At 36.8% G+C, this 24457-nt stretch overlaps 1 protein-coding gene across 21 annotated transcripts in view; it reads left to right on the top strand.

The window, feature by feature from the left end:
* DISP1 (dispatched RND transporter family member 1) overlaps positions 1–24457 on the top strand; it is a 290651-nt gene that overhangs the window by 59231 nt on the left and 206963 nt on the right. For 10 of the 21 annotated variants that reach the window (XR_013170796.1, XR_013170797.1, XM_077149186.1 and 7 more), the window contains 2 exons: positions 4915–5013; positions 7077–7204. The exons of 6 other annotated variants lie outside the window; for them this stretch is intronic. The gene's annotated coding sequence lies outside the window, so the exon portion shown is untranslated. Of the gene's footprint in view, positions 1–3398; positions 3472–4914; positions 5014–5318; positions 5375–7076; positions 7205–10461; positions 10574–24457 lie in introns of all 21 variants that reach the window. 5 more of the 21 variants (XM_077149173.1, XR_013170798.1, XM_077149170.1 and 2 more) reach the window with 5 other exon arrangements.

Raw genomic sequence — 24457 nt, 5'->3', positions numbered from 1 at the left:
ATAAATGTCTGCTAAGTCTAGCTCATTTATTGTATTATTCAAATTCTCTGTTTCTTTACTGATCTTCTGTCTAGATGTTTTGTCCATTGATGAGAGTGGTGAATTGAAGTCTCCAGCTATTATGGTAGATGTGTCTATTTCTCTTTTTGGTGTTTTCAGTGTTTGCCGCATGTGTTTTGGAGCATTCTGGTTTGGTGCATAAATATTTATGATTATTATGTCTTTGTGCTGAATTGTTCCTTTTATTAATACATAGTATCCTTCTTTGTCTCTTTTTTTTTCACGTTTCTTAATGACTATTTATATGCAGTAGACATAAATTCTTTGTCTCTTTTATCTGTTTTACATTTGAAGTCTAATTTGTTGGATATTTGTATAGATACTCCTGCTCCTTTCTGATTGTTATTTGCATGAGATATCTTTTCCCAACCTTGCAGTTTCAACCTATGTTTATCCTTGGGTCTAAGATGTGTTTCCTGTAGACAGTATATAGATGGGTCCTGTTTTTTAATCCATTCTGCCAGTCTATATCTTTTAATTGAGGAGTTTAATCCATTAACAGTTACTATTATTACTGTAAGGGCAGTACTTTCTTCTACCATTTTGCCTTTTGGATTTTATATGTCATATCTAATTTTCCTTCTTTTTATCTTTACTCAGATTCTTCCTTTCTACACTCTTCTCCACATCTCTCTCTTCTGTCTTTTCATGTCTGTCTCTAGTGCTCCCTTTTGTATTTCTTGCAGAGCTGATCTCTTGCTCACAAATTCTCTCAGTGATTTTTTGCCTGAAAATGTTTTAATTTCTCCCTCATTTTTGAACAACAATTTTGCTAGATATAGAATTCTTGGTTGGCAGTTTTTCTCTTTTAGTAATTTAAATATATCATCCCACTGTCTTCTTGCCTCCATGGTGTCTGCTGAGAAATCTACATATAGTCTTATTGGGCTTCCCTTGTATGTGATAGATTGCTTTTCTCTTGCTGCTTTTAAGATTTTCTCTTTCTCTTTGACCTCTGACATTCTGATTAGTAAGTGTCTTGGAGTACATCTATTTGGATCTGTTTTCCTTGGGGTACACTGCACTTCTTGGATTTGTAATTTTAAGTCTTTCATAAGAGTTGGGAAATTTTCAGTGATAATTTCCTACATTAGTTTTTCTCCTCCTTTTCCCTTCTCTTCACCTTCTGGAACACCCACAACATGTATATTCGTGTGCTTCATATTGTCATTCAATTCCCTGAGTCCTTGCTCATATTTTTACATTTTTTCCCCTATATTTTGTTTTTCTGGTCGGATTTCAGATGTTCCATCCTCCAGTTCACTAATCCTATCTTCTGCCTCTAGAAATCTACCATTGTGGGTTTCCATTGTTTTTTTCATCTTTTCTACTGTGCCTTTCATTCCCATAAGTTCTGTGATTTGTTTTTTCAGACTTTCGATTTCTTCTTTTTGTTCATTCCTTGCGTTCTTTATATCCCTCCCTTAATTCATTGAATTGATTTTTGATGAGGTTTTCCATGTCTTTTCATATATTCTGAATTAATTGTTTCAACTCCTGTATCTCATTTGAATTGTTGGTTTGTTCCTTTGACTGGGCCATATCTTCAATTTTCCTAGTGTGATTTGTTATTTTTTGCTGGTGTCTAGCCATTTAATTACCCTAATTAGTTTATTCTGGAGATTGCTTTCACTTCTTTTATCTAGGGTTTTCTTGCTGGATGAATTTGTTGTCTGTCTGTTCTTTGACATTCAGTTCAGCTTTTTCTGGACCTCTAGCTTAGGTTTTGTTTAACAGAGGAGAATTTTTCAGTTCCCTTTTTCTTGTTTCTTGCCCTGCCTGTATGGTGCCTTCCCTCCCACCCCCCCTCTTAGGACGGTCTACTTAGGTATTATAGACCGCAGCTGGATTTTCCAGACCAAACTGGCCTCCTATCAGGAGGAAAGAGTCACCTGTATCAGTTTTCCCTGAGTGTGAGACTCAGCAGGTTGGAAGACTTTCCTGTGAAGTCTCTGGAGTCTGTTTCTTATCCTGTCCAGTATGTGGCACTTATCTGCCTGCAGGTCCCACCAGCATAAGATGATGCATTACCTTCAACTTCAGCAGACTCTCCCTGCTGGGGTTGCAGTGGAGACAGAAGAGAGGTTATAGATTGGTTTTAATGGCTTCAAATTACCAAGCTCTCGTGTCTGAGTTCCTTAAGGGAGGGATTCCACCTGAGTTGGGCTTCACCCCTCCCCTGGGGAAGGCACAGGTTCCAGACAAACCCTCAAACCAGCTTGTTTCTGCCTATGCCCGGGTCATTTGCAGCCTGGGAAGCCCTGCCGCTATATCCAAAGGCAGTCAAGGCTTTGTAGAAACACAGCCACAAAAACCTCTGTTTCTTCTTTTTTTTTTTCTTTTTCCATCAGCCCTGCCCCCTTGGCACTGGGGCAAAAATGAGCAACCTCCTCTTTAACCATGTTCACCTGAGCTGGGGGCCTATTTTTAGTAGTCAGAATTTGTTAATTAATTCCACAATTGGCATTTGGTTGTGCTCAACCCCTGCTGCTGATGAAGTTGCTTTCCTTTACCCTCTGGGAAGCAGCCTGTGGGGGAGGGGTGCTGGCCGCCACGGCTTGTGGGTCTTACAGTTCTGGGGGTCTCACAGCTGGTCCAGCTGGTCCAGACTGGGGTTTCTGTGTGTCTGGTCACTGACGTGGCCCAGGAGCTTTTCTGTGCTGTTCCCGATTATTTAGTAGCTGTTCTGGAGGACGATCTAAATCGTGCACATTGCTAAGCCGCCATCTTTGTACTCATATGTGCTTTCTTGATATTAGCATTTAAAATTTTTCTACTGTCTTCTTGATCTCCTTTATGCATTTGCTATCGTGCTTGTTTTATTAAGTAAAGTTGTATGAGTCACAAATATAACTTCCCATATTAGCATGGCAAAAGTTTAGGTATTAAGTGAATCCTTCTGGACTATCTACCTTTTTACTCAGAGTCTGCTGTGGACTCTGATCGTTTGGTTGGCGTTATTTAACGTTTGGATACATCACACTTACACTCTTAGTACCCTGCTTATTTATTGTCATAAACTACCTTCTGATCTCTGACACTGTTGAGCAGTTTAGTTGTATGTTCAAGCTATGTGGAAAGACTTATAATGGAGAGTGTGGGAAATGGAGTTTAGTCAGCAGAGAAGGGAGTACAAAAGGTTCCACCCAGCTGTTGTGTCTTGTTCTTTAGAATTTATGTCCCTTTGCTTGCTAACCACATTCCTCACTTGACCATTGTGTTGTCATAACTGTTTGTATGAAACTGTATAATGTATGGGCTATGAGGCATTCATTTCAGATGTTATGAATTGAGCTTTAAATTCACTTGACAGAAATCAGACTCATTTTTCCTCATAGACCCTTAGTGTAATAGAATTGGAGCCAGAAGACCTGGGCTTGACTGGGCTCCTTCAGCTATTACTCATATCAAGTAAGAAATCAAGTTCTTCTCAACCTAGAATAGGAATTACTACCCCACCTTTATTAATGGGAAGACAGATTACAATGAGGCATAAATGAGATAGTAAGAAAGCTTTTTATAAAATTCTAAAGATCTATTTAAATGTCAGGGTCATTAGTAGATTGTGAGTTGGAGGAGAGGCATATGCCCTAATTATCATTTGAAGTACCTATAATGCTAATGCACAGTATCTTTTTTTTTTTTTACATGGGCAGGCACCGGGAGTTGAATCCGGGTCCTCTGGCATAGCAGGCAAGCATTCTTGCCTGCTGAGCCACTGTGGCCCGCCCGTGTGCACAGTATCTTGAAATTGTAAATTCTGTGAGGGCACGGCCTTGTCTGTTTTGCACCATTGTATCCCTAGCATCTTTATAGAATCTGGTGTTTATTTCATTTTCTTTATTTTTAAGTTTAAAAAACTTTCAGTTATTTTTTTCTACTCATCTCTTTTCCTTAGAAGTTTGATTATCCCTGAGAAGATGGAGACATCTTGAAAAAATATTATAATACAACCTACCAATTTGTCCTGTGGGTGGATAGATAACCTAATTCTTTGGAGCTAATCCCTAAAAGTAAAGAGAGGAAGTCTAACAACATCTTTACTTCTTTAGTTCTATCTTTTAGATCTCTGTTTCACACAAAAAAGGGACAACCAAGTAGGTGGGAATCTGGGGGACGCAAATACAGGAAAGAAAGATATTTGCGTAAAGGTTAGACAGACAGAAAGGAATTTAGGCCTAGCAGTTGAATGAAGAACCCAGGCATAGAATTTGGTCTGCATCCAGGGAAAGATAATCTAGACTCTAATGAGGTATATGAGGACTTACTACTGAGACATTCTGTCACAGCCACATAGTTCATGTTACTTAAACTAGGCTTTTACATCTAACATATCATTCAGGCTGCACTCTTTCAAAATGCCACTTTGTTTACATTTTATATATATATAAATCAACTGCTATAGTGTTAGATAATATTTAAGACTTTGTATTTTAAGATACTGCTCTTATATTTCTAATTTTACCCTTCAGATTTGTTTCCCTGAAAGTGAACTGTTTGACTTTTATCCCGGCTCTGTTGCAAACAATCTCTGTTGAATTGGACAAGTTAATGTTACTCAACATCTTTTGAATTTTTTTTCCAGTTGTAAAAAATGGAATGATATTTACCTTGAAGAGTTTTTGGGATAAAAAGTAGTATGTTTAAAGCACCTACTAGAGTATCAGGAACACAGTAGGGATTCAGTTCATTGTGGGTATTATTTTTTATTGATGTAGGCTTAATGTGAAACTATTTATTTATCATTTGACTGTAAATTCTGTTGATATAGTATCAGCATTCTAAATGTTGCCAGTCTTGTCGCTTTCAGTATTTGTTTTTAGACTAAATACATATTATGTTCTCCTTTCATAGATTTCTGTGAGCGCAGATACCATCTTATTTCTGTTGAATTATATGCAGTAACTCAAAAGTCATAAATCAGCTGTCAGAAGCAGCTTCATTGCAAGAAAGGTAATTTCAAATTTTGAAAGGGTCACTTATTCTTTAATTTTTCTAGGTTATATTTATACTCTTGACATAGATAATTGGTAGTCCTCTCAAACTGAGTTGGGGTCATCCAGACTATAATACATAACTATTATCATCACTCTGCGCTGGAGGTTTTCTTTTTCTTTGTTAATTCTCTTTGGTAATATAGTTTGTTTTCTGACCCTGATGCTGGTGATCTAATTTTTTCTACTTGTAAGGAAAACTATGTTCTCCATCTTTAAGTATTTTCTCTATGGTTAAGAGAAAAATTAAATTTCCTTCCAAAGGTGGCTGTGACCATACTGTGCTATAAGGTAGAGACAAGTGAATGGAAGTTTAGCAAGTGAGTACTTGTTTTCTCAGACATCATCTTTTCATTTAACTCTGACACTTCTTTCTATTTCCCTCTATATCTTTCTAAACAGTGTTATGTAGTTAGACCAAAGGAAGAATTCTTATGACTTCTTTGGCTGTTAGTAGCTTGTATTCTATTAACATCAATTTGAAATACCCATATTAAAATCCTTCTGCTAGATTTATTTTCACCTATTAAACCAGTGATTCTCCCTTTCTTTGTAAAAATCTGTTTGTAGACAGTTTTTCATCTTTTGTTGATGGACCATTGCTGATCCTGTGTTTAGCAAAGAGATTATTAAAACTCCAAAGGAAAGTGTTGCAGTTTAAGTTGCTCTACACATGTATAAAAATTTCTCCCAAATGATTTTATTTGGAATCATCCCAATGGGGAGTTTGTTATGGGATGGGAAGAAGATAAGCTGAAAAGAAGTTATGTGCAATGATAAACTTTATATTTCTTTTAGGCTCCTTTGGCATCAATTCCAGAATTAGCCCAATTCAGCAGACATCCTGGATTTCTATTTTAAATTTAAGACAGTGCAAATAAACTTTTAAAAGATTGAATAATTTGGTTTCTGAGATAGAAGGAATAAGGAATTTCATTTTTCCAAGGGCAAACTTGCTATTGGGATCATTTAGTGATCATTAAAATTAAACAAAATTGGAAAAAAGTACATCAGATTTAAATTCTTTTATTTTCATGATGTTTGTAAATGAGCACACTAGTTTTAGAAATATTCATGCAGAGATACTATTATGCCTATGAAAATTTCCTCTTTTAGTTTTATGCTGGTTCAAATATAATATTACTTGATAAATTCTCAATAAATATATGGAAAGAGTAATGTGTGGCCAAACTTGAGAGTCTCCTTGGGATGAGTAGGGCTTTATTATCATTTGGAAGAAAAAAATTTTCACTTTAAACCATTTAATGTCTGGGAGTAACTAATTTCACTAGAAGATAGAATAGAATAGTGAAAAGAACACTGGATTGAAAATCAGGAAACCTAGGATCTCTACTTGCCTTTTCTTTCAATTTATTGGCTGTGTGACTTTAAGAAACTCTTTTAATCTCAGAGTTTAATTATTTTCTCTGTAAAATGAGGGTGTTAGAATGAAATATCTCAGGTCCCTTTCCTACAGGAAGGAAGTTTTGGAAATATGTAAGTAATATTATGAAAGACATCTCAGACTATTTTGTTAGAACTGCTTGTGTCTATTAGCAAGAAATTAAAAAACAAAAACCAAACACCTATTCCTGGTCATTCAGCATGATTTAGTGGCAGTATTATGGGATCTAGAGACATACATGGAGTTAAATCCCAACTTAATCATTATGGACTCTCTGGCTTTAGGCACATAACTCTGATTTTCAGTTTCCTCATCAATAAAACAGGAATGATAATACCTACCTATGACAGAAACTGCTAATTGTGTCCCAGGAGCCATTCTTTTTTCCTTGGTTTTAGAAATAGAACCCCTTCATCCCACCCCAAGTTTCAGCTAGCCCATCTATGACTGCATTTTCCAGCTAGATGCTACCAGTTGGGGTCCTTTGACTAAAGTTTGGGTCAGTAGGTTGTGAAAGGAATGGATGTGTGCAAATTTTTGGGTCACCTTCTTAAAGATAAAGCCACTTTCCCTGGATATCCTCTTTTCCTTTTTCTCTTTGGCTGGGAAATGACAAGAATTGAAGCAGCAGCCTTGGATCATTGATGGAAGCCAAGCGATGAAGATGGCAGAACTGACTGACTAACCTGTGTTCTCTGGAGCAGAGCTGTCTACCCACCATAGATTATCTACTTTGAATTGTAATGTGAGTAATAAACTTCTGTCTTACTTAAACCTGTGTTTTTTTTTTTTCATTCATTTTTTTGGTAATATCTTGTTGGTCTACCTAACTGTCTAGCCAAAACTACTACCTTAAAGAGTAGTGAAAATTAGAGATGTGTGACACATAGAAGGAGCTCTATCAATGGTATCTATTATTTATTATTTCCTTTCTACCTGTTGTGAGTGGGACACAGTGCTAAATATTAAGATCATGAAGATAGTTTCTGTTATCAGTGGATTCAAGGTAGAAAAAACAAGAATTCTTTCCATTTAAAAAAGTCCATAAACTCACTAACATTAACCAGTTAGTGAGCAAAATGTTTATAATGTCATTAGTAATAATAACCAAAAATATAATTCATCTAGAATTAAACAATAATAAATGGGCAAGAGGACCTGTATGAGGAAAACTTACAATTTAATTGAGACAAACAAGAATATAATATGTGGAAAAATATTTTATTTTGTTTAATGTTACAGAATGTTTCTTATGGTGGTTCGCTTATAGGTTTAATGTTAAAAAGTTAGATAATGAGGTATAACTGCTCATTCTGTGGGCTTTTTATTATTCTCCTGATTTTAGCCCCCACCTATAACACTGTCCCATATTGCTGAGCCTATCTATGATTTGTTATTGTAGATTGCCTTCTTGTTGCCATTCCTAACTTAACTACACATAGTTAAGTTTTAACTTCCTCTGTTCTCCTAAGTCAGAGACTATTCATGCCTCTCCTTTACAACTTGCAAAATTTTATTAACTTGCTCTTTTAAATCTCTTCAAAACTTTATTCTTGGTGTTTATACTTAAGTTTTTTTTGTCTTTATTGTCATTTTAGTGGAGTTTTGGGAGAGAGTCGAAATAAATGTGTGTATTGAATCTATTTTAACCAGAAATCTTTCATCTTTTTAAACTGGTAAAGTTTAAACAAAATTAATAGCATAGAATTAAAAAAGACTGTTAAGAAGGTAGTTTGATGCTGTATGGATTTCTCCAGAGGCGTATCTTATCTAAGAAAGCACTGTTTTCACTTTGGCTCCAGCATCTTACCCTTTTCTACATAATTTTATGTTAGCATATAGAGGGCCTTTGATGTTGGGAATGCTCAGTTTTCCTGGCGCCTGGGAAATCACAATCTGTGACTGCTAAACATCTCCAATGTTAGGCATGCCCTTATTTGTCTTCTTAAGCTATCTCTGAAATACGTCTCAATAAATCTCTAGTCCACAACTCATATTGAATCCAAATCAGTGGAAATTTTAGTGATAAGCCAGATAGAGTTTTGATCTTAATGCCATGTATGTCCAACAGACTTCGTCAAGCTGCAAATAACAGAAAATCTAACTTAAACTACCTAGAACAATAAAGGGGCTTTATGGTTTCATTAACTGGAAGTTTAGAGATAGGCCAGTCTCCAGATGCTTGTTCATCAAGTCTCTGGTTTGTTTATACTTCTCTCAACTCTGCTGTAATCTGCATGTTGACTGTGTTTTTAGGCAGGGTTCCCTCATGGTTGCAGAATGACTGCAGCAGTTATAAGTATCATATTTCATTGCACTCCATTTAGAGGAAGAGGAAGGTTCTTCCCGAGAAAACACCTTATCTGTACCTATTGGCTTGAAATAGGTCCCCTGTGGATCTCTGAATGAGTAATTGTGCAGGGTGAGGTGGGGGTTACAGGGAGTGAGTATTATACGGATTAACTTGCACCTCAGCCTTGTGCCTCACCTCTAGGAGAGGTCACATTACTCCAAAGCATATTGGTTGCATGAGGAAGGAGTGGTACTCAAAAATCAGAATAATTACAAGTAAAGGGGAATGGATGTTGGGGAGATAACTATAATGTCCTGTGATTGTTTTTAATATCTCTACTTTGATCAGAAATTTAGTACCATAATCTTTATATTTTATATTGTTATTTTTTTAATGAATTAATTCTGCCTAATACTTCAAATTACATTTGTTTTATCCAGTAACAGTGCATGTTTATCTCATTTCTGAGGCTTTTCCTGAAAATTTACTTTATTAAAAATCTCCTAGTAATTTTTCTGATGCTGTTTTATTCCATCTTTTGATAGCCCTCCTAAAGAATTCTTGCTTCCTGACAAGATGCCTCTCTTCTGGGATGATGTGGTTCCTCCTTTCACAGGCTGGTTTCATCCTATCTCCTTTTCTGTTTTCTAAATATGCTTATTGAATGACGTTGATACTAGGATAGGGACCTCTGGAAATCAGGGCCTCTAGACTACAGAATCTACAGTTGTTGGAATCAGCAGTATACATTTCCAAGTGGATCACTGGGAGTGATGGTAAAAAGGAGTACTTCCTCTACTCTTTGGTTCTAGAACCAAGATGCCCCATTTTTACAGAACATTATTGCCTACCTGGCTCTCCTGCTATACTTTCAAAGGAGAATTCTATCACTTTATCAGGCTGGCAGCTTCTGGATGGTACAGTGTGTTAGAGGACCAGTGGATCCTGTAATCGTGTTCCCACTACCACACTTCCTTTGCTGTAAAGTAGGTCCTTTGGTCTGAGTTGATGTTATATAGTATATTACATTTGTGGATCAAACATGCTGTAAGTTGTTAGATGATGGATAGTAGTGATGGTCAAAACCCTGCAGGCAGGAAAGGCAAACCCATACCTTGTGTATTGGTTCCAGTTAAGATGAATGTGTGTTGGTTCCAGTTAAGATGAATCACTACCCTTTTAAGAATAGAAGAGGTCCAGCATAATCAATTTGCCACCAAAATGGCTGTTTTGTCTCTTTAAGGCATGGTACCATGTCACGGGCTTAGCATTTGTCTCAGTTTTCAACTGGTTGGACATTTGGCCGTGGCAATAAGTAGATAAGCCTTAGTGGGCAAGAGCCTACGATTTTGAGATGCGTGTATAGCCTCCATCTCTCCATTGTGACTTCTCTGATCTAACCCATTGTACAAACTCTGGGGTGGCTGATGTCAGAGGCTGGCTGATGTCAGCTAACTCAGTCCTTCTGTCTGCTTGGTTGTTTGGTGTCTTCCATGGTGGGTGCTCTCTGGTGGGCATTAACATGTGATACAAAGGTCTTTACCACGTATTCATTCCTATATATCCATCCCCTTTCTTTAGATCTCTTTGTTTCCAACTTCCAGGTTGCTGACCAGCCAGCCAACCATTTGCCACTTTTCATGAGTCCATGTATAGTCTTAGTTTAGAGCTCTTGTTGATCAGGAAAATTTCTCATCTCTGTCTTTCAGGGCCATTTCTGAGTGGGGCTGTGAAGTTAGAAATCCAATTTCCACTTGTAGTCACATACCGAGCTGACCCATTTGTGAACCAATGTTGATCTTTTCCCTCCTTTGTGAGCCGGTAAGTAGGGACCACCATGTAGCCCTGTGTTTTAGCTGAAGGAGAGGTATGATGTGAAAGTAATGATGACTTGGGGTTTTGTGCCACCTGTTCATTCAGCTTTCTTGTGATCTCTGTTCCTGCTTATATTTGATTCCAGATGTACTACTTCCATTTTATGGTGGTGTTTTGTATGGCTTGATGGCTTGACAGAATCCCATTTACCATGGAAACATGGCCATATTGTCACTTCATGGTCAAATGCTATTTCTGCTAGGACCCATTAAACTCCAGGATGTGTTTTCTCATGGTGTATTGTTTTCCCATTAAAGGAGGCATAGCTTGTTCCAGAACCCTTAGTCCTTATTGTGGTTCTCCTACTGGGACTTGCCCAATAAAGGAGTCAGGGTAGAATTCTCAAGTGTAGAATTTAAAGAGACTTACCAAATGTGTTTTCTTAGCAGTGGTAAATGCAAAGTGAATACTTCTTCCTTTATTTTGGAAGTGATATCTAGACTATTAGACCTCTAGAAACTTTTAGATATTGTGGACCTCTGAATCTTCACAAGGCTCATCTGCAGTCCTTTGGGGTATACATTTTACCAAGGCCTCCAACACATGTACTGTTTCTTGCTCATCTGGTCTTAGTAGCATGGTATCATCAATACAGTATTACATGTGATTTTCTGAGGAATTTTCAGATGGTTCAGATGCCTTTGGATTATATTGTGACAGATGTAGGAGTGCTAACCTAACACACAAAACTCTAGATATATTCTGCTTTTCATTTCATGTGAATGTAAACTGCTTTTGACCTTCCTCCTTGATAAGGATGAAAAAGGCCTATGCTTGATCAGTGGCTAGGTGTTGGTCTCTTCTAGGGGAGATACCACATCTGGCTTAGCAGCTACAGTTGTGGTTACAACTTGGTTGAAATTTTAGTTGTCTACTATCATCCTCTAGGATTCATCTGGTCTAAGTAGGGACTAGACTGGTTAATTAAAGGGGATATGATGGGGAAGAGCATGCATCCTTTAGGTCTCTAAGGGTGGCAGTAATTACTGCTGTTCCCCCTGTGATGTGATACCATTTTTGATTTACTATTTTGTGAGGATGGGGGAGAAATTTCACAGGCTTCCACTTGGCCTTTCCCACTGTGATGTAGCTCCTACTGCAAAGATGATGCAACCAGTGCAGAGATTCTGCCAACTCCCACATCTGCCTATTTCAATTTTATATTTGGTGACTGGAATTATGACTACTAGGTGGTGTGTAGACCCAGTGAGTCCACTGTAACCTGAATGTGAGGCAGGATTCCTTTAATTACTAAGCTGTCTTACACATCCACTCTAACACAGGGTCTGTCATGACACTTCAAATTTTTGGATATCAGTGTAAATTGGACCTGGGTCCGACAGACTTCAATATGAGTATTCCCCTTTGCCTTTTTTCTTCTAGGAGATTTATAGATTTATCTTTAACATTTAGGTCTATGGTCCATATTGAGGTAATTTTTTTGTATGGTAGAGTAAATGTCTACAGGTCGTCTGAAGAAGAACTTGAGGGATCATTACAGTATATACTTGCTGTAGCATTCCAGGCTCTTTCTTCATGGAGGTCTGAACTCTCCTTTAATTGATGAGTTCTGGGTCTGAGATTGACTGAGGTCTAGAAACTGGATAAGGTTATGAATTTTTTTTCCTGGAGGGGGCAGGGAGCAGCTGCACGCAGCCTCCTGCTCATCCATCCTTGATTTCTTTTGGCTGTATAAATTAAGTAACCTTGTTGGCTATCTTGCCTCTAGGTACACTGTACTTTCTTAATCTCAGTAAGTCTCTGTCGTATTTCTCAGGCTGCACTCTGACCTTGCTGCTCATTTTGATAAATCTACTCACCTTGCTTCTGACAGATAAATGTTGTTACCTCTCCTCTTATTTTGAGATCCTGTTATCTCAGGAAACCCAGCTCTTTTAGCAGTACCTCTTATCATCAGCTTGGCCTGTGAGGACAGCCACCACTAAGCTTCTCAGTTCTCTCCAGTGCATTCCTTGTTGCTTTCGGGAATAAGCCCTCCCATTTTCTACTCTTACCCAGTGTATACTCTCCAGCATGCCTACTTCTCAGAACCTTCCATTTCCTTACTTTACTGTTTGCTATAGCAGTTCTGGCAGTTCTCCTTCCTTAATGTGGGTCTTCACTTTTGCCAAACTTTTAAGAGCCATTATAACAGCATAGCAGTATCATTTCTCAGGTCTCATCAGGGTGTTAGAAGACTCTATTGTGGGCAACTGCTTTCAAATAGATAAGTTTTTCCTTACCCTACTTAATATTCCGTCTCCCTTCATACAGAATCATTAGGATCCAATCCTGCATATGCACTTCTGGCTCCTGCTGGTACATATTGGCTAAGTTCTGTAGCTCCCTCAGCATATGGTCGCTTTCCTTCTTTGCAGATTTAACACTTCCCAAGCATGGCAGTTTTGTGATTGGTTTGGAGGCCACAAGGGGAGTTAAATTCTGGATGATGCAAGATGTCTTGTAAGTCAAAGGCTTCTTCATGATCTTCAGGTTAGAAGAAAAGCTGATTTCTGCAGGGTCAGATGGTTAACAGGAATCTGGAGATTCAAGGTTTTTGGGCATATCACCCAGATGTCTTTCGTCCTAAATCTCAGGGTTCTGTTCATGTCTTCTCAGTTAGAACCCTTGGTGAAACAGATTTGCGGGAGTTGAAAATTTAACCTCAAGCTCAGCTGCTCATGCCATGAGTCTTGTTGGATCTGAGCCTCAGTTTTTGCTGTGCTTTATTGTCAGAGATGAGATTCTCTTTATATGTTGCCAGGCAAGCCCTCTGACTTTTGTACTTTGCCTTCAATTGGCGATTCATCATCCTCAGTTTTTCATTGTCTTTGTCTCTTGAATCAATAGCACCAATCAAGAATTGTCCAGTTCCATAGTCCTTATCATTACTGCTTTCCCCTAACTTTTTAAGGTCTAGGGGCAGCAGTAATCCCATTCTAATGGTATTTTGTCCAGATCACTACTGGTAAAACTTTTAACAATTGTGCTCCAGCAGGATGCCAGGGCTATTTTAGTACTGTATTTCACACTAGTGTTAGGGTGCTTTGGGTGAGGGTAATTCCTGAAACAAGTTTTGGCTGTGAGCTGTTAGTAGCCAATTCTCCCAGCACCTGGAGGATTGGGATATTGGAGGCAAGACCTGGGCACTTCATACAGTCCACTAGAGGGTTTTTTCAGGTGTTCTGTATGTCCTATTACCAGAAACAAATGTTAGCCCAAAATCATAGAGCATGAATTCTTACATGAACTCTTTTTCCTAATAGGTAACAGGTTTGAATATGATTTATTCGAGTCATTAAAAATCCTAATTTTAGTTGGAAATTTCATTTTCAGAGAAGAAATTATAAATTGTTAATCATATCCCTGAAATGAGCGATCATAATTTAGAAATAAACTTAGACATTATTGATTTATTCCTTTAAGGGATGGATACTTCTCTTTAGTAATGGTGATGCAAGTTTTATTTTTGGAAAGCTTTTTAACAGGATGCCATATTGCAAGCTTATTGAAAAATTAATTTTTAAAGAACAAAGTCCTGCAGCTTCACTGACATTCATGAAAGAGAAAAGCCAAAACACATGCTCAAAGCTAATACATATATATGTATTTTTTTTAAAGTTTTTTAAAGTTTATATTACATATACTATAGAATTCACCCATTTAAAGTATGCAATTCAGTGGTTTTTTTATGTATACATACTTGGGCTGCCACTACCATGACTAATTTTAGAACTATTTTCAACATCCCAAGAAGAAACCCTATACCCATTAGCAGTGACTCCCCATTCCTGTGTTTCTGCTACCCTCCCCACACCCCCAGCCCTCAGCACCGACTAATTTACTTTCTGTCTTTATATTTGCCTATTTTTGACAAGATGTGACCTTTTGTGACTTGGTTCTTCACTTAAAGCTAATGAATTTTCATTCTGCTTTATATTAATCTTACTAGTAATTCTCTCATTTGCCTTTGGTGAACTTAGTCTTTCCTTCTATTCCTGTGCTGATTCTACTTAGTGGTGTTCTTTATCTTCTTACCTCTTAGGCTTGTCTTTCCAGTTTTGATAGACTGGTAGATTGATATCATTCATTTATGATTGCTGATTAATTGTGCTGTAGTATGAAATTTTGAAAGATATCAAATATGATCAAGCCAATGAAAAAAACCATTGTTATAAGTGGTTTTTCATTGCAGACATTATACAATCATTGTAAATAAAGGGGAAAGTGCTATTAAACCTACTGGCATATTTCCTTTTTTCTTTAATTTTTAAATTTTCATTTGTAAATGCTTTTTACTATTTAATTATCATATGATAACAATTATCTTCTGAAAGGAATTTTAGGCAGCAAGCAAATAAGTGGAGAGAAATTATTTTAAGAGCTGTTGGATTAAAAATTGCACCGTGTATATGCAAAGTCTCAAAGGTAAACCTAATATACTTTTAGGGTGAGGGCAGAAAGGGACAGGCTTTAATCTAGTTTCTTTCCATTAATTCAGAAAGCCTTCGGATCCTTAGGGAAAGTTAAACTTGGTGGTGGAGGTCTATATTATTAGAAGCATATTTTTTGAGAGTTGGCTACAGGAGAATATACATCCCATTCTTACTGGCTCCTCTCAGAATCTGTACATAGTTACAGGTGCTCTTTCCTTCTTCTCTTCCACCCTTTCCTGGCCGAGTGCATGCTACAATTCCTTATAGCTCAAATTTTCCCTGTTTCTCAATATTCCTGGGTAGTCATAGGTTTCCTGGCATACTTGTAGATGCTCTAATATTTGATAGTATTTTCTTAAGAAAATACCTTCTCTAGAATTTTGGAATATATTCCTATGTCCCTACTTTTTAAACTCCTATGGAAAATTACAGATAAGGAAGTATTTCATTTGAAAACATAAAGGCTAATAATAGAGGCTTCACTTATGTTTCTTCTTTTAGCCTAGTTATCTAGGCTAAATAAACCCAGTGGCTCATTAAAAACAGCAAAAAGTTGTATTATTTGACTTGTTCTCTATTTTTTTCCCTGAAGAAGCTCTGGCATGTTTTAGATAGGCTGGGTTTTAGAATAGAATGATTGATAAGTAATTTGTAAGTATTTATCCAAACCTTTTGTAGTTGTTCTCTGGATCCTTTTATCACATGCAATTTAGAATACCCTCAATTAAAATTTAGAAGGGTTGGTTGATTGGAATTGAGTATTTTTGCCCTTAAGATAAAGAAAAAGGAAATTTAAAATTAATCTGTGTAGGGGGTGACTATTCATAATAACAACAGATAATGGTATACACATAGCATTGAAATTTCAAGGGGTGTCAGTTGGGGAAAAAATACCTAAAAAGGAACTTTAAGAGAGTGATTTAAAAAAAAGTTTAGAATTTGGTGAGGGTGTGTTTATTGGCTATCATTCTCCTTAAGAACAATGAAATTATCACGTTCTGATTTTATTTATTTTCATCTCCCTCTCTCTCTTTTATGTCAGCCTAGCTGAGGGTCCATTAATTTAATTGATTTTCTTAAAGAACCAACTTCTGGTTTTGTTGATTCTCTGTTGTTTTCATGTTCTCAATTTCATTTATTTCTTCTTTAATCTTTGTCATTTCTTTCCTTCTGTTTGCTGTGGGGTTAGTTTGCTGTTCTTTCTCTAGTTCCTCCAGGTGAGCAGTTAATTCCTTGATTTTTGCCCTTCTTGTTTAGTATAGGTGTTTAGGGCAATAAATCTCACTCTCAGCACTACATTTGCTGCATCCCACAGTTCTGATATGTTGTGTTCTTATTTTCATTTGCCTCAATATATTTACTGATTTCTCTTATAATTTCTTCCCTTATCCACAAAACAGTGTATTGTTTAATCCCCATATATTTGTGAGGTTTTCAGCCTTCTGCCTGTTATTGATTTCAAATATCATTCCATTATGATTCAAGAAAGTGTTTTGTATAATTCTGATCTTTTAAAATTTATTGAAACTTGCTTTGGGCTCAAACATGTGGTCTATCCTGGAGAATGATGCATGAGCACTTGAGAAAAATGTGTATCCTGCTGTTGTGGGGTGTGATGCCTGTAAATGTCTGTTAAATCTAGTTCATATGTCATATTATTCAAAATCTGTTTTCTAACTGACCCCTTGTTCTACCATTGATGCAGTGGTGTATTGAAGTCTCTGACTATTATAGAGGTGTCTACTTCTCCCTTCAGTGTTGTCAGTTTTTGCCTCATGTATTTTGGGGCACTCTGCTTAATATATAAATATTTAAGATTGTTATATCTTTTTGATGAATTGACCCTTTTATTAATATATAGTGTCCTTCTTTGTCTCTTTTAATTGTTTTACATTTGAAGTCTAATTTGTCTGATGTTAGTCTAGCTACCCCTGCTCTTTTTTGGTTGTTGTTTTAATGAAATATCTTTTTCCAACCTTTCACTTTCAACCTATTTTTGTCCTTGGCTCTGAAGTGAGTCTCTTGTAGACAGCATATGGATAGCTACTGTTTTTTTAATCCATTCTGCCAGTCGATGTCTTGATTAGGGAGTTTAATCCATTAACATTTACTACTGTAAAAGCAGTATTTTCTTCTACTGTTTTGTATTTAGGATTTTATATGCCATACTTTATTTTTTTTCTCTTTTACCTTTACTGATAGTCTTCATTTCTACACTCTTCCCCAGACCTCTGTCTCCTGTGTATACCTGTCTGCCTGTAGCACTCCTTTTAGTATTTCTTGTAGAGCAGGTATCTTGTTCATTAACTTTCTCAGTATCTGTTTGTCTAAAAATATTTTAAACTCTCCCTCATTTTTGAATGACAGTTTTTCTGGATATAGAATTCTTGGTTGACCATTTTATATGTTGTACTACTGCTTTCTCACCTCCATTTTCTGCTGAGAAATCTGCATATAGTCTTCGAGCTTCCCTTCTTTGTGATAGATGCTTTTCTCTTGCTGCTTTCAGAATTCTCCATTTTTCTTTGACATTTGACAATCTGATTAGTGTCTTAGAGTAGGTCTAAGTAGAGTAGGTCTAGAGTAGAGTGTTTAGGGTACACTGTACTTCTTGGAACTGTAATTTTATACCTTTCATAAGAGTTAGGACATTTTCAGTGGTTATTACCTCCATTATTCTTTCTGCCCCTTTTCCCTCCTTTTCTCCTTCTGGGACACTCATAGTGTGTATATTCGTGCACTTCATATTGTCATTTAATTCCCTGAGACTCTGCTCATATTTTTCCATTCTTTTCTCTGTCTTTTTTTGTGTGTGTGTGTGTTTAGGGCTTCAGATGTTCTGTCTTCCAGTTCACTAATCCTTTCTTCTGCATCTTCAAAACTACTGTTGTATGTGTGCATTGTGTTTCCATTGTCTTCTGTTGTGCCTTTCAGTCCCATAAGTTCTACCCCTTGTTTTACAAGTTTTTGAGTTCTTCCGAATGGTCAAGCAATGTTTTTTTTTTATATCCTTCATCCCTTTTGCTGTATTTTCCTTCACCTTGTGATTTGCTTGAACATCTTTAATTAGTTGTTTCAACTCCCGTTCTAATTTGCTAGCTGCCTGAATGCAACACACCAGAGATGGATTGGCTTTAAATAAAAGGCTTCATTTATTTAGTTAATGTATAGTTCTTCAGAGGAAAGGCAGCTAACTTTCAACTGAAGTTCTTTCCTACATGGGAAAGCACAGGGCGATCTCTCGCTGGCCTCCTCTCCAGGCCTCTGTGTTCCAACAACTTTGCCTGGGGCAATTCCTTTCTGCATCTCCAAAGGCCTGGGCTGAGCTGTGAGTACTGAGATGAGGTATGCTGAGCTGCTTTGCTGTGCTACGTTGAATTCTCTCATTTAAGCACCAGCCAATTAAATCAAACATCATTCATTGCAGCAGGCACACTCCTGCTGCGGATGTAATCAGGAACAGATGAGGATCATATGCCATTGGCCCATGTCCACAGCAACAGAACTAGGCACCTTCATCTTACCAAGTTGACACCTGCATCTAGCAACAGATGAGGTTCACATGCCATTGGCTCATGTCCACAGCAGTAGAATTAGGTACCTTCACCTGGCCAAGTTGACACCTGAATCTAACTACCACAACTCCTATATCTCATTTGAATGCTAGTTTGTTCCTTTGACTGGGCCATACTAGGCCATATTTTTGTTCTTCCCAGTATGACTCATGATTTTTTGCTGATGTGTAAGTATCTGATTTCCTTGATTAATTCGTTTTAGATATTGTTTTGTGTCTTTTACTTAGTGTTTTCGTGTTGCTTGACTTTGTTCTATATCTGTTCTTTGACATTTAGTTCAACTTATTTTAGACCTCTAGCATATCTTCTGTTTAACTGATCAGAATTTTTCAGCTCTCATTTTTGTGGGTCTTGCTCTCCCTATATGGAACATTTCTTTTTTTTTTTTGATGAGGGTCTCCCCAGGTATGATCAACCCCAATCAGATTTTCCCAGACAAGACAGGCCCAGGTCTCAGGAAGAGGGTATAATCAGTGTCAAGTTTCCCTGAGGATGAGACCCTGCAGGTTGCCTATCTTTCCTCTGAAGCCTCTTGACTGTGCTTTTCCTGTCCTCACCAGCAAGTGGCACTTGTCAATTAGTAGCTCCCCACCTGCATAAAGTGGTGTTGTGCCTTTAATTCCCAGCACACCCTGTCCCTGCCAGGGTCATGGTTGAGACACAGACTGAGGTGGAGGGCAGGGTCAAGTTGTTTCTGATTTCCAGCCCCTGGGCTCTGAATTCTCTGAATGGCAACAGCTACTTGTGCTTGGCCCTGCCCATCCCCTTCTTGGGAAAGATATGCCCTTTAGGGAATTATCTCCTTCACCTGACTATTTATTTAGCCTCTCAGTCATCCCTTAACTCTACCCTTGCCTGGATCAGTTCTGATCATTGAAAATGCCTAAGACTGTTTTTGTTAATATGCTGCTCAAAAAATAAATCCTTTTCAGGGCTCGTCCTGAGCCACCCCCCCCCCCCACCCCACTTCCCCCCTGTTCACCAGTCAGGAGCTGGAGTTTGTACCCAGTTCTGTGTGCTCCTTTTCTTGTGGCACAGCCCTTTTCCAGTATTCTGAGTTCAATGGACTCCAAGAGCCTCTGTTTTTTTTTTTTTAAACTCATCACCTCCTCTCTGCCAGGAGAGACCTCAAGGTTCCTTTCCTCCTTGCTCTGGGTTTATCTGTGCCCACAGTTTGTATTCAGCAGTCCAAATTTGTCAATTAGCAACAGCTTACTTGTGCTCTCCTTTCCTTACTCTTAGTAGAGACTGCTTCTTTTCCCTTTGCCCTGTTCCTAGTAGAGACTGTTTCTTTTCCCAAGGGAAAATTTCTCCAAAACAGCCTTCCATGTCAGTGTGGGAGGGGCACTAGCCTCCACATGCTGGGGGCTTTACAAGGTTCTGCTCTATGATCTTGGCCGTTCCCCCCATTCCAGACTGGCGTATAATGCGTGTCCAGTCATGAAAGTCCTCTAAACAGTTGTTCCAGACGGTTCCTGACTATTAGTAGCTGCCGTAGAGAACTAACTAAATTCCACACACACCTCCCTAGGCTGACATTCTGCCTGCCTCCATATATTGATTTCATTTCACAAATCTGCATATTGACCTTGTGATTATTTAGAGTTTGTAACAGTTTTGAAATTTGTTTTTCTAATTATTAGAGAAATACCTATATACTGATTATTAAAAAACAAAACCAAAAAATATAAGGTTTTGAAATGAAACTAAAAAGTCCTTCCTACCAACCCTCTTAGTCTAAGTCCTCAAAGAAACCACTGTTAACTTTTTCTGGTGTGTCTTTTTAGAATTGTCTTGCAATTTGGCTTTTTAATGTATCAGTGAATTGTGGATGTCTGTCCATATAAACAAATACACATACATACCTCATAGTTTTTTTTAGTGGGAGCATAATAAACAATCTTGAAATTTCTTAAAGGATGGGATTATAGGTGAATTTGTGAACCGACCTCATCACACATTTGTTGTGGAGCTACACTCTGGGAACAATAATACTATAAGGTAGCATATCTAATGCTACACAGTAGTACCTCTTTGGTAAGAAAATTGAATGTTATAATATTTAAGCTCTTGAAATTATTAAATGCAAAGTAACATTATTATCTAAAAGATGAAGCAAGTGCTCTGACATGCATATGATATATGCGTTATGTTCATTTCTTCACACCTTTGTCTAACTAGGAAAGCTTTTACTAAGTATTGTATGAGACTTAATAGTTCTTCATTCTTGATATTTTAATCCTTTAAGTAGCTTTCACTGATTATATGATTAAAGCATATAATAATTTGTCAAGCACAGGCATATTACTTTTTTCTCTTTGAAATGTGGAGCTTGACAGATAGGTGAATCAAATAGGTTGATGAAATTGTAAGGCTGTTTTATGAAAAAAATCAGGCATTATTTCAATTTTCTATAAAATTGTATGAGTATTTTCCATGAAAAATGTTTCTGAAGATTCAATATGTATCAATTTTAGAATCAAAATTAGCTACCATTTAATTTATTGGTAAACTTTTAACCTAATTATGAAAGCATTAGAACTTAGAGACAATTCAAATAAATAAATAGGCTGACTTTTCATTATTTTTCCATTTTTCATTTCACTGAATGGAAAATGTAATGTTTTATTAAAAAAACATGTGATTAATGTATTTTCCTAGACTTAGTATTTTTCTTACCTTTCATATTCATCATTGTGATTCTGACTGTGTACTTTTTAAAAACATTTTTTAATTGTGAAATATAACATATACAAAAACCAATAAATTTTGAAGTACATTGTAACAAGTAGTTGTAGAACAGATTTCATAGTTTGGTATGGATTATAGTCCTATAATTTCAGGTTTTTTCTTCTAGCTGCTTCAAGATAGTGGAATCTAAAAGAAATATCAATATAATGATTCAGCAGCCTCTTTGTATCCTTCTCCCGATCTTTAGGGTTATTTGGGCTGTACCCTTTCTAACTTTTTCATGTTGAAAAGAGGTGTCTACAGTATGGGATAGAGGGGGATAGATGTTCTTGGAGAGGCTGGGCCCTCTGGGTTTCAGGACTTATGTGGCCTAGGAACCATCTGGAGGTTGTAGGTTTCAGGAAAGTAATCTTAGTATGTGAAACTTTCTTAGACTCTCAGAGCTCTAGGTTTTCTTTAGGATTAGCAGGAATGGTGTTGGTTGGGGTTTGGCAAGCCATACTAAGTGGTAATATCTAGATAAAGTTTGCATATGAGTAGTCTCCAAAATAGCCTTGTGGCTCAATTTTAACTCTCTTGGGCACTGATACCTTATATTGTTACATTTTTTTCCCCTTTTGGTTAGGAAGCCATTGTCGATACCCAGGTGCCAGGGCCAGGCTCATCCGGGAGTCGTGCCCATGCTGCCAGAGAAAGTTTCACCCCCTGGATGTCATGTCCCACATAGGGGGAGGGTAATGATTTTCCTTGACAGTGTGAACTTTTGATGCTTCATTCAAAATTCAATTTAAAGATGTACAGATACAACTGATTTTGTCCCACAGAGTAATTTAGCAAGGAATGGAGAAGTAGAAGTTTGAAACTTTCCTAAGAATTACTATCTCATTTCCCAAATATTCAAGTTTAGAAATATTGTGTTTTTTTTTTCAGCTGCCAAGACAGTATGAAGGGAGAGAATCATTTTAGTAGTTGTTGTCTGCTTGTAAAAGGATTATAGACTTAACTCTTTTTATTTTGATATAAAAATTTTCTTTTAAATACCATTTGACCATTGAATTGTATTGATTGAATTTTGTGTGCATGACATATCCTTGAATAATCTAGTCTAGAGACTATAAACTAGGTAGCTATCCCTGGCCAAGTTAGAAGATACCTATATCATAATACTAAGATACTGGTTGTAAAGTTTCAGCCTATCTATTACAGAAGTCAGAGGATACAAAAATAACCATATATCTGCCTCAAGAGGAAAGAGGCAAACTGGTTTCTTAAAATTACTCCTGTTCACATGAAAAAGTTAGAATGGGCATAACCCAAATACTCTTAAAGAGTGTGAGAAAGACTGAAGATGATGGTGGAGTTATATAGAAGGTAGGGTTAAACAAAGGAGTATGACTGCTGAATCATTATATTGATATTTCTTTTAGTCTCCAGGATCTTAGAGCAGCTAGAAGTAAAAATTTGAAATCGTGAAATTGTAACCTATACCAAACTCTAAAATCTCTTCTACAGCTAATTGTTGTGCTGTGCTTTGAAATTTATTGCTTTTTTGTATATATCTTATTTTTCACACAAAAAAAGCAAAGTCGATTATGATGATAAAAAAAATATTTATTCCCTCGAGCCTCCAATTTCCTGGAGCAGCTAGTAGGAAAAATCTGAGATGATGGTATGGTAGCCCATGACAACTCTGGGATCTGTCCTGTAACTACTTGTTGAAGAGTGCTTTGAAAACTGTTGCGTTTTTTCTTTCTTTGCTTTGTATATATGTTGTATTATACAATTTAAAAAGTTTAAAAAAATTACTCCTGTTCATTTGCCTCAGTAATCAAATTAGTTGATTATAGAAAATAGTATTAGTTTATTTTAGAATAATCCACCAAATCTTTATTATTTAATGAGCATGCTATTTTATTTGAATGTTGTTTTTATTGTACATATAGTTGATATCTGTAAAATTATATTGATAAAATATTGATAATGGTAAAACTTGGCATTTATCAAAATGTAATAATGTATGTATGTGTTACTGTTGGGGTGCTTTAACTTTTTATTGGTATTGGCAGAGATGTTTCTACCTGAAATATCTTTGAATTATCAGGAGGGAAATGGGAGTTGGGATCAGAGGAATTGGATTTTTAGACATCTAGTTATTATTTTTGAGATCTGTGCTGGGTGCCTAAGAAATTTTGAACCTTGTAATACCCTTAGTTTGCTAATTATCTTTGGTACCTGAGGAATTGAAGTAGTTTTTTGCTCCTTTCCCAATTCTGTTACCCAGGAAAGAGGTGTGAGGATTCAGACTCTGAGTTTGAGTTTGCTATTTCACAAATCAAGGCACTCAGATCCACATTTTATTTATGGCTATATGCAGTCCTTGCCTCTGGAGATATTTCTTAGTACTTTGGTGGTGTAAAGTGTTTAGGTAGCCTAATTAAAAAAAATGAAATGTATGAATTCACTGAGGCATCTAATAAACAAAATGTGTCAATTATACAAAACAAAAACAATGGAGAAAAAAGGCATCATCTTTTGTATTGAAATGTAGCTACAACAGAAGGAATAAACAGAACACAATTTTTCCTTTCAGGTGTTACTGTTTAGAGGAAGACTAATAATAACTACACATTATTTTGTAAAACCCTATGCCTTCCCTCTTTTCCAAATAACTAGTACTATTACAAATACAGGGTCTGGTAGGAAATTGCTTTATGTTGAGATACAAAACAGCAACCAGTGGTGACAGTTACATATATATTATTTTCCATAATATGTTCCATGGGACCCTAACCTTGTGGGATTCTCTGCTAGAATATAGTTTTATAGTCGTAAATTGAGGAAAGATTGCATATACTGCCCCTCTTAACAGACACATATATGTGTGAACACACAAGCTTTGGAGAGTCCTAATATTATGTTATATTAATGGTGCTAAGAAGTCCTGCAATAATAAAAAACCATTTAGCTTTGTTTTAACTCAGCATTTATTTGAGCTTCTACAACTTTTTCCTCCTTAATACCAGTTGTTTATCTGATGCATCCTCTTTGGGAAGTAATGCTGTACATTCTAACAGTATAATCGTGGATCCTTTGTTTTGATGAGGCTTTAGAATAATGGTCCATCAAAA

This window comes from Tamandua tetradactyla, chromosome 2, assembly GCF_023851605.1.
Source record: "Tamandua tetradactyla isolate mTamTet1 chromosome 2, mTamTet1.pri, whole genome shotgun sequence".
NCBI lineage: Eukaryota > Metazoa > Chordata > Mammalia > Pilosa > Myrmecophagidae > Tamandua > Tamandua tetradactyla.
Note: the sequence above shows the minus strand (reverse complement) of the source record. Positions and strands in the feature narration are given on the sequence as shown.